We start from the raw sequence: 10,553 nt of genomic DNA, 5'->3' as shown, positions 1-10,553 counted from the left end.
CACTGATAGTCTACAGTAAGTAAACCCAGACAAAGCTAGAGTTAACAAGAGACAATATAAAAAGTGGTTAAGGCAAGGTAACTGGAATAGGGGCCATTTGACCAGGACCCACAGGGAATAGGGGCCATTTGACCACTGCCCACGGGGAATGGGGGCCATTTGACCAGGACCCATGGGGAATGGGGGCCATTTGATCAGGGCCCATGGGGAATAGGGGCCATTTGACCAGGGCCCATTGGGAATAGGGGCCATTTGACCACTGCCCACGGGGAATAGGGGCCATTTGACCACTGCCCACGGGGAATAGGGGCCATTTGACCAGGACCCATGGGGAATAGGGGCCATTTGACCAGGGCCCATGGGGAATAGGGGCCATTTGACCAGGGCCCACAGGGAATAGGGGCCATTTGACCAGGACCCATGGGGAATAGGGGCCATTTGACCAGGGCCCATGGGGAATGGGGGCCATTTGACCAGGGCCCACAGGGAATAGGGGCCATTTGACCCGGGGCCCACAGGGAATAGGGGCCATTTGACCAGGGCCCATGGGGAATAGGGGCCATTTGACCACTGCCCACGGGGAATAGGGGCCATTTGACCAGGGCCCATGGGGAATAGGGGCCATTTGACCATGGCCCACGGGGAATAGGGGCCATTTGACCAGGGCCCACAGGGAATAGGGGCCATTTGACCAGGGCCCACAGGGAATAGGGGCCATTTGACCAGGGCCCACAGGGAATAGGGGCCATTTGACCACTGCCCACAGGGAATAGGGGCCATTTGACCAGGGCCCATGGGGAATAGGGGCCATTTTACCAGGACCCATGGGGAATAGGGGCCATATGACCAGGACCCATGGGGAATAGGGGCCATTTGACCAGGGCCCATGGGGAATAGGGGCCTTTGACCAGGGCCCACAGGGAATAGGGGCTATTTGACCAGGGCCCACAGGGAATAGGGGCCATTTGACCAGGGCCCATGGGGAATAGGGGCCATTTGACCAGGGCCCACAGGGAATAGGGGCCATTTGACCAGGGCCCATGGGGAATAGGGGCCATTTGATCACTGCCCACGGGGAATAGGGGCCATTTAACCAGGACCCACAGGGAATAGGGGCCATTTGACCACTGCCCATGGGGAATAGGGGCCATTTGACCACTGCCCATGGGGAATAGGGGCCATTTGACCACTGCCCACAGGGAATAGGGGCCATTTGACCAGGGCCCATGGGGAATAGGGGCAATTTGACCAGGGCCCATGGGGAATAGGGGCAATTTGACCAGGGCCCGTGGGGAATAGGGGGCAATTTGACCAGGGCCCATGGGGAATAGGGGCAATTTGACCAGGGCCCATGGGGAATATGGGCCAATTAACCTGGACCCAAGGGGAATAGGGGCCATTTAACCAGGGCCTATGAGGGCCATTTGACCAGGGCCTACTGTCACGCCTTGGTCTTAGTATTTTGTGTTTTCTTTATTTATTTGGTCAGGCCAGGGTGTGATATGGGTTTATTTCTTTGTGTTTCGTATTGGGGTTTTGTAGGTATTGGGATTGCGGCTGAGAAGGGGTGTCTAGCATAGGCTTGGCTGCCTGAGGCGGTTCTCAATCAGAGTCAGGTGATTCTCGTTGTCTCTGATTGGGAACCATATTTAGGTAGCCTGGGTTTCACTGTGTATTTTGTGGGTGATTGTTCCTGTCTCTGTGTTTGTTTACACTAGATAGGCTGTATAGGTTTTCGCGTTCCGTTTGTTGTTTTGTAATTTAAGTTATTTCATGTATCGTCATTATTTGTATTAAAGAACATGAGTAACCACCACGCCGCATTTTGGTCTGACTCTCTTTCAACAGACGAACGCCGTTACACCTACGAGGAATAGGGGGGCATTTGACCAGGGCCCATGGGGAATAGGAGCCAATTAACCTGGACCCAAGGGGAATAGGGGGGCATTTGACCAGGGCCCATGGGGAATAGGAGCCAATTAACCTGGACCCAAGGGGAATAGGGGGGCATTTGACCAGGGCCCATGGGGAATAGGGGGCATTTGACCAGGGCCCATGGGGAATAGGGGGGCATTTGACCAGGGCCCATGGGGAATAGGGGGGCATTTGACCAGGGCCCATGGGGAATAGGGGGGCATTTGACCAGGGCCCATGGGGAATAGGAGCCAATTAACCTGGACCCAAGGGGAATAGGGGGGCATTTGACCAGGGCCCATGGGGAATAGGGGGCCATTTGAAAATAGCATTCTAGTTTTCTCCGTTTTTTTGTAACAGCATGGGTCGGCTTCCTATTGGGCAATCTCAGGGGACCAATGACTGTGCTTGCAGTTGATGTCAATTTTTTCAACCATGATTGTTTTTTCTAAACTGTGATCAGTGCATGAACACGCATGCACGCACACACTACAACATTGTTGTAGTACTACAGTACTACATTACTACAGTACTACAGTACTATAGTATAACAGTATTTTAGTACTAGAGTATTACAGTATTACAATACTACAGTACTACAGTAGTAGAGTTCTACAGTACTAGAGTATTACAGTATTACAATACTACAGTACTACAGTAGTAGAGTTCTACAGTACTAGAGTATTACAGTACTACAGTACTACAGTACTAGAGTATTACAGTACTACAGTACTATAGTATAACAGTATTTTAGTACTAGAGTATTACAGTATTACAATACTACAGTACTACAGTAGTAGAGTATTACAGTACTACAGTAGTAGAGTATTACAGTACTACAGTAGTAGAGTATTACAGTTCTACAGTACTAGAGTATTGCAGTATTATAGTACTACAGAATCACAGTATTACAGTACTACAGTGTTACAGTATCACAGTACTAGAGTATTAGAGTCCTAGATTATTACAGTACTACAGTATTACAGTACCACAGTACTAGAGTATTACAGTACTACAGTACTAGAGTATTACAGTACCACAGTACTATAGTATTACAGTACTACAGTACTAGAGTATTACAGTACTACAGTACTAGAGTATTACAGTACCACAGTACTAGAGTACTAGAGTATTACAGTACCACAGTACTAGAGTATTACAGTACTAGAGTATTACAGTACCACAGTACTAGAGTATTAGAGTCCTAGATTATTACAGTACTACAGTATTACAGTACCACAGTACTAGAGTATTACAGTACTACAGTACTAGAGTATTACAGTACTAGAGTATTACAGTACTACAGTACTAGAGTATTACAGTACTACACTACTACAATACTAATATGTTCTAGACTAGAGAGACCAAAAATATAAATAACAATCCACATAATGAATAGGAAGAAAACATTTACATAAAGATTAACATAATGAATAGGAAGAAAACATTTACATAATAAATAGAAATAAAGATTAACATAATGAATAGGAAGAAAACATTTACATAATAAATATAAATAAAGATTAACATAATGAATAGGAAGAAAACATTTACATAATAAATATAAATAAAGATTAACATAATGAATAGGAAAAAAACATTTACATAATAAATAGAAATACAGATTAACATAATGAATAGGAAGAAAACATTTACATAATAAATATAAATAAAGATTAACATAATGAATATATATCAAATGTATATAATGAATAGGAATACACATTAACATAATTAATAGGAATATCAGACAGTAAAAAAAAATGAAAAAAGACATAAAAGACATAGAATGACACATTTTTTTTTTTTACCTTTATTTAACCAGGCAAGTCAGTTAAGAACAAATTCTTATTTTCAATGACGGCCTGGGAACAGTGGGTTAACTGCCTGTTCAGGGGCAGAACGACAGATTTGCACCTTGTCAGCTCAGGGATTCGAACTTGCAACCTTTCGGTTACTAGTCCAATGCTTTAACCACTAGGCTACCCTGCCGCCCCATTACAGAAATCACATGACCCATTGGGACCTATTACATGAGTTACAGAAATCACATGACCCATTGGGACCTATTACATGAGTTACAGAAATCACATGACCCATTGGGACCTATTACACGAGTTACAGAAATCACATGACCCATTGGGACCTATTACACGAGTTACAGAAATCACATGACCCATTGGGACCTATTACATGAGTTACAGAAATCACATGACCCATTGGGACATGTAACATGAGTTACAGAAATCACATGACACATTGGGACATGTAACATGAGTTACAGAAATCACATGACACATTGGGACCTCAGAGATCACGACAGGCATTAGCTAACAGACACACGCAACTGTAAATAAATAATGAGACGTTTGGCCTTCAGGTCCCAGATGAAAGAAAGTGCATCTCTGTGTCCACGTTGGGGGCCTGGCACTCTGTCCCCCCCCCTACCATCCCTGCCTCCCCCACCCTCCCCCTGCCCCCCCCTCTCCCTTGGCCCTGCGGGCTGAAGACAGAGGGGAAGGCATTTTTAAAGGCCTTTCTGAAGTTGTTGCCCATGAAAGCGTAGACCAGAGGGTTGACAGAAGAGTTGGAGTAGGACATGCAGTGGGCCCAGATCTTCACCTGGCAAACAAAACAACACTTTATTTACATGTAATTAACCTACACCAAACCAAACAAAACAACACTTTATTTACATGCAATTAACCTACACCAAACCAATCAAAACAACACTTTATTTACATGTAATTAACCTACACCAAACCAATCAAAACAACACTTTATTTACATGTAATTAACCTACACCAAACCAATCAAAACAACACTTTATTTACATGTAATTAACCTACACCAAACCAAACAACACTTTATTTACATGTAATTAACCTACACCAAACCAAACAAAACAACACTTTATTTACATGTAATTAACCTACACCAAACCAATCAAAACAACACTTTATTTACATGTAATTAACCTACACCAAACCAATCAAAACAACACTTTATTTACATGTAATTAACCTACACCAAACCAAACAACACTTTATTTACATGTAATTAACCTACACCAAACCAAACAAAACAACACTTTATTTACATGTAATTAACCTACACCAAACCAATCAAAACAACACTTTATTTACATGTAATTAACCTACACCAAACCAATCAAAACAACACTTTATTTACATGTAATTAACCTACACCAAACCAATCAAAACAACACTTTATTTACATGTAATTAACCTACACCAAACCAATCAAAACAACACTTTATTTACATGTAATTGACCTACACCAAACCAATCAAAACAACACTTTATTTACATGTAATTAACCTACACCAAACCAATCAAAACAACACTTTATTTTCACGTTATAAAACAAAACAAAACCAGCACTTTATTTTTATTTCCCCTTTATTTAACCAGGTAGGCTAGTTGAGAACAAGTTCTCATTTACAACTGCGACCTGGCCAAGATAAAGCAAAGCAGTTCGACACATACAACAACACAGAGTTACACATGGAATAAACAAACACAGTCAATAACACAATATAAACATCTATATACAGTGTGTGCAGATGTAGTAAGATTAGGGAGGTAAGGCAATAACTAGGCCATAGAGGCAAAAATAATTACAATTTAACAATTAAACCCTGGAATGATAGATGTGCAGGTGATGATGTGTAAGTAGAGAAACTAGGGTGCAAAGGAGCAAAAAACAAATAACAGTATGGGGATGAGGTAGTTGGGTAGGCTATTTACGGATGGGCTATGTACAGGTGCAATGATCGGTAAGCTGCTCTGACAGCTGATGCTTAAAGCTAGTGAGGGAGATATAACACCAGCTTCAGTGATTTTTGCAGTTTGTTCCAGTCATTGCCAATAGAGAACTGGGAGGAGAGGCGGCCAAAGGAGGACTTGGCTTTGGGGGAGACCAGTGAAATATACCTGCTGGAGCGCGTGCTACGGGTGGGTGCTGCTATGGTGACCAGTGAGCTGGGATAAGGTGGGGCAAAGACTTATAGATGACCTGGAGCCAGTGGGTTTATCGACGAGTATGAAGCGAGGGCCAACCAACGAGAGAGTACAGGTCACAGTGGTGGGTAGTATATGGGGCTTTAGTTACAAAACGGATGGCACTGTGATAGACAGTGCTCGCCTCCCTACCACTGAGGAAGTACAGTTCCCGCTCAGCCCAGTCAAAACTGTTCGCTGCTCTGGCCCCCCAATGGTGGAACAAACTCCCTCACGACGCCAGGACAGCGGAGTCAATCACCACCTTCCGGAGACACCTGAAACCCCACCTCTTTAAGGAATACCTAGGATAGGATAAAGTAATCCTTCTCACCCCCCCCCCTTAAAAGATTTAGATGCACTATTGTAAAGTGGCTGTTCCACTGGATGTCATAAGGTGAATGCACCAATTTGTAAGTCGCTCTGGATAAGAGCGTCTGCTAAATGACTTAAATGTAATGTAAATGTAGACTGCATCCAATTTGCTGAGTAGAGTGTTGGAGGCTATTTTGTAAATGACATCGCTGAAGTCGAGGATCGGTAGGATGGTCAGTTTTACGAGGGTATGTTTTGCAGCATGAGTGAAAGATGCTTTGTTGCGAAATAGGAAGCCAATTGTAGATTTAACTTTGGATTGGATATGTTTGATGTGAGTGTGGAAGGAGAGTTTATAGTCTAACCAGACACCTAGGTATTTGTAGTTGTCCACATATTCTTTTTTACTCCTTTTTTCTCCCCAATTTCATGGTATCCAATTGTTAGTAGTTACTGTCTTGTCTCAACGATGCAACTCCCGTATGGACTCAGGAGAGACGAAGGTCGAGAGCCATGTGTCCTCCGAAACACAACCCAACCAAGTCCTCTGTTCAGCGCTCCACCATCTCTGTTCAGCGCTCCACCATCTCTGTTCAGCCCTCCACCATCTCTGTTCAGCCCTCCACCATCTCTGTTCAGCCCTCCACCATCTCTGTTCAGCCCTCCACCATCTCTGTTCAGTCCTCCACCATCTCTGTTCAGCGCTCCACCATCTCTGTTCAGCGCTCCACCATCTCTGTTCAGCACTCCACCATCTCTGTTCAGTCCTCCACCATCTCTATTCAGTCCTCCACCATCTCTGTTCAGTCCTCCACCATCTCTGTTCAGTGCTCCACCACCTCTGTTCAGTCCTCCACCATCTCTGTTCAGCCCTCCACCATCTCTGTTCAGCCCTCCACCATCTCTGTTCAGCCCTCCACCATCTCTGTTCAGCCCTCCACCATCTCTGTTCAGTACACCACCATCTCTGTTCAGCGCTCCACCATCTCTGTTCAGTGCTCCACCATCTCTGTTCAGCCCTCCACCATCTCTGTTCAGCCCTCCACCATCTCTGTTCAGCCCTCCACCATCTCTGTTCAGCCCTCCACCATCTCTGTTCAGCGCTCCACCATCTCTGTTCAGCGCTCCACCATCTCTGTTCAGTACACCACCACCTCTGTTCAGTACACCACCATCTCTGTTCAGTGCTCCACCATCTCTGTTCAGCGCTCCACCACCTCTGTTCAGTACACCACCATCTCTGTTCAGCCCTCCACCATCTCTGTTCAGCCCTCCACCATCTCTGTTCAGCCCTCCACCACCTCTGTTCAGTGCACCACCATCTCTGTTCAGTACACCACCACCTCTGTTCAGTGCTCCACCATCTCTGTTCAGTTCCACCATCTCTGTTCAGCTCCACCATCTCTGTTCAGTGCTCCACCAGCCCTCCACCACCTCTGTTCAGTGCTCCACCAGTCAGCCCTCCACCACCTCTGTTCAGTGCTCCACCATCTCTGTTCAGCCCTCCACCATCTCTGTTCAGTGCTCCACCATCTCTGTTCAGCCCTCCACCATCTCTGTTCAGTGCACCACCATCTTTGTTCAGTGCTCCACCATCTCTGTTCAGTGCTCCACCATCTCTGTTCAGTGCTCCACCATCTCTGTTCAGCGCTCCACCATCTCTGTTCAGCGCTCCACCATCTCTGTTCAGTGCTCCACCATCTCTGTTCAGCGCTCCACCATCTCTGTTCAGTGCTCCACCATCTCTGTTCAGTGCTCCACCATCTCTGTTCAGCGCTCCACCATCTCTGTTCAGTGCTCCACCATCTCTGTTCAGCGCTCCACCATCTCTGTTCAGTGCCTGCCAGGGTTGGGGTCAATTCCATTGAAATTCCAATATATTCAGAAAGTAAACCAAATTCAAATTCTAACGCCACATTTTCTGTCATTGAAACGCATTGAAAATAATTGGAGTTGTAATTTCAGTGTACTTCCTGAATTGAAGAGACATTAAATGGAGTTAACCTCAAGCCTGCTGTTTGTCCACTGTGATGACGGGTGGCTTGTTACCATAGAATAGCTATAGAACTCAATTTAATGAATAGGCAGCAGGATAACTGTAGTGGGAACTAGTCAGGTTGACTAAAGGAGAAGGGACTAATACAAGGCTGGGGTAGATCGCATTTGGAATATGGCGGAATATTGGAATAGTACGGACGGACGGACGGACGGACGGACGGACGGACGGACGGACGGACGGACGGACGGACGGACGGACGGACGGACGGACAGACAGACAGACAGACAGACAGACAGACAGACAGACAGACAGACAGACAGACAGACAGACAGACAGACAGACAGACAGACAGACAGACAGACAGACAGACAGACAGACAGACAGAGTTACCTTGTAGAGTGCGTAGGACAGACAGAGTTACCTTGTAGAGTGTGTAGGGCAGACAGAGTTACCTTGTAGAGTGCGTAGGGCAGACAGAATTACCTTGTAGAGTGTGTAGGGCAGACAGAATTACCTTGTAGAGTGCGTAGGGCAGACATAATTACCTTGTAGAGTGTGTAGGGCAGACAGAATTACCTTGTAGAGAGTGTAGGGCAGACAGAGGGACCTTGTAGACAGAATTACCTTGTAGACAGAGTTACCTTGTAGAGTGCGTAGGACAGATATAATTACCTTGTAGAGTGCGTAGGACAGATATAATTACCTTGTAGAGTGCGTAGGGCAGACAGAGGGACCTTTCAGACAGAGTTACCTTGTAGAGTGCGTAGGAGCGCAGGTGTGGTCCGAAGGCCTGGAGCAGGATGCAGATCTGGATGGGCCCCAGCACACAGTGAACAGAGCCACCATCACCACCACCATCCTAGAGACACGAGCCCTGACTGTTGCACCACGTTCTGCTTGGGCTATTACCTACAGGGGGTAGGGGTTAAGTTTAGGGGGTCGGGATAGGGGTGGGGTTAGGGGTTAAGGTTAGGGGAAGGTTAGAGGATGGGGTTAGGGCAAGGGGGTAGGGGTTAAGGTTAGGGGAAGGTTAGAGGATGGGGTTAGAGGATGGGGTTAGAGGATGGGGTTAGGGTAAGGTTAGAGGATGGGGTTAGGGGAGGGTTAGAGGATGGGGTTACGGTAGGGTTAGAGGATGGGGTTAGGGGAGGTTAGAGGATGGGGTTAGGGGAGGGTTAGAGGATGGGGTTAGGGAGGGTTAGAGGATGGGGTTGGGGTTAGAGGATGGGGTTAGGGAGGGTTAGAGGATGGGGTTAGGGGAGGGTTAGAGGATGGGGTTAGGGAAGGTTAGAGGATGGGGTTAGGGTAAGGTTAGAGGATGGGGTTAGGGTAGGGTTAGAGGATGGGGTTAGGGAGTGTTAGAGGATGGGGTTAGGGTAGGGTTAGAGGATGGGGTTAGGGTAAGGTTAGAGGATGGTTTAGGGGAGGGTTAGAGGATGGGGTTAGGGTAAGGTTAGGGGAGGGTTAGAGGATGGGGTTAGAGGCTGGGGTTAGGGGATGGGGTTAGGGGAGGGTTAGAGGATGGGCTTAGGGTAAGGATATAGGACGGGGTTAGGGGAGGGTTAGAGGATGGGGTTAGGTTAAGGGTTAGGGTTAGGGTTAGGGTTAGAGGATTGGGTTAGGATAAGGATAGAGGACGGGGTTAGGGGAGGGTTAGAGGATGGGGTTAGGGGAGGGTTAGAGGATGGGGTTAGGGTAAGGATATAGGACGGGGTTAGGGGAGGGTTAGAGGATGGGGTTAGGTTAAGGGTTAGGGTTAGGGTTAGAGGATTGGGTTAGGATAAGGATAGAGGACGGGGTTAGGGGAGGGTTAGAGGATGGGGTTAGGGGAAGGTTAGAGGATGGGGTTAGGGTAAGGTTAGAGGATGGGGTTAGGGGAGGGTTAGAGGATGGGGTTAGGGGAGGGTTAGAGGATGGGGTTAGGGGAGGGTTAGAGGATGGGCTTATAGGGTAAGGATATAGGACGGGGTTAGGGGAGGGTTAGAGGATGGGGTTAGGTTAAGGGTTAGGGTTAGGGTTAGGGTTAGGGTTAGAGGATTGGGTTAGGATAAGGATAGAGGACGGGGTTAGGGGAGGGTTAGAGGATGGGGTTAGGGGAAGGTTAGAGGATGAGGTTAGGGTAAGGTTAGAGGATGGGGTTAGGCGAGGGTTAGAGGATGGGGTTAGGGGAGGGTTAGAGGATGGGGTTAGGGGAGGGTTAGAGGATGGGGTTAGGGGAGGGTTAGAGGATGGGGTTAGGGGAGGGTTAGAGGATGGGGTTAGGGTAAGGTTAGAGGATGGGGTTAGGGGAGGGTTAGAGGATG

The 10,553-nt window shown here is 46.7% G+C and overlaps 1 pseudogene; it reads right to left on the bottom strand.

The window, feature by feature from the left end:
* Positions 1–4,290: 4,290 nt before the first annotated feature.
* The window catches only part of LOC124033067, a 23,110-nt pseudogene continuing 16,847 nt past the window's right edge, over positions 4,291–10,553 (bottom strand).

Source organism: Oncorhynchus gorbuscha, linkage group LG04 (assembly GCF_021184085.1).
Source record: "Oncorhynchus gorbuscha isolate QuinsamMale2020 ecotype Even-year linkage group LG04, OgorEven_v1.0, whole genome shotgun sequence".
NCBI lineage: Eukaryota > Metazoa > Chordata > Actinopteri > Salmoniformes > Salmonidae > Oncorhynchus > Oncorhynchus gorbuscha.
This window is presented reverse-complemented; position numbering and strand designations above follow the sequence as displayed.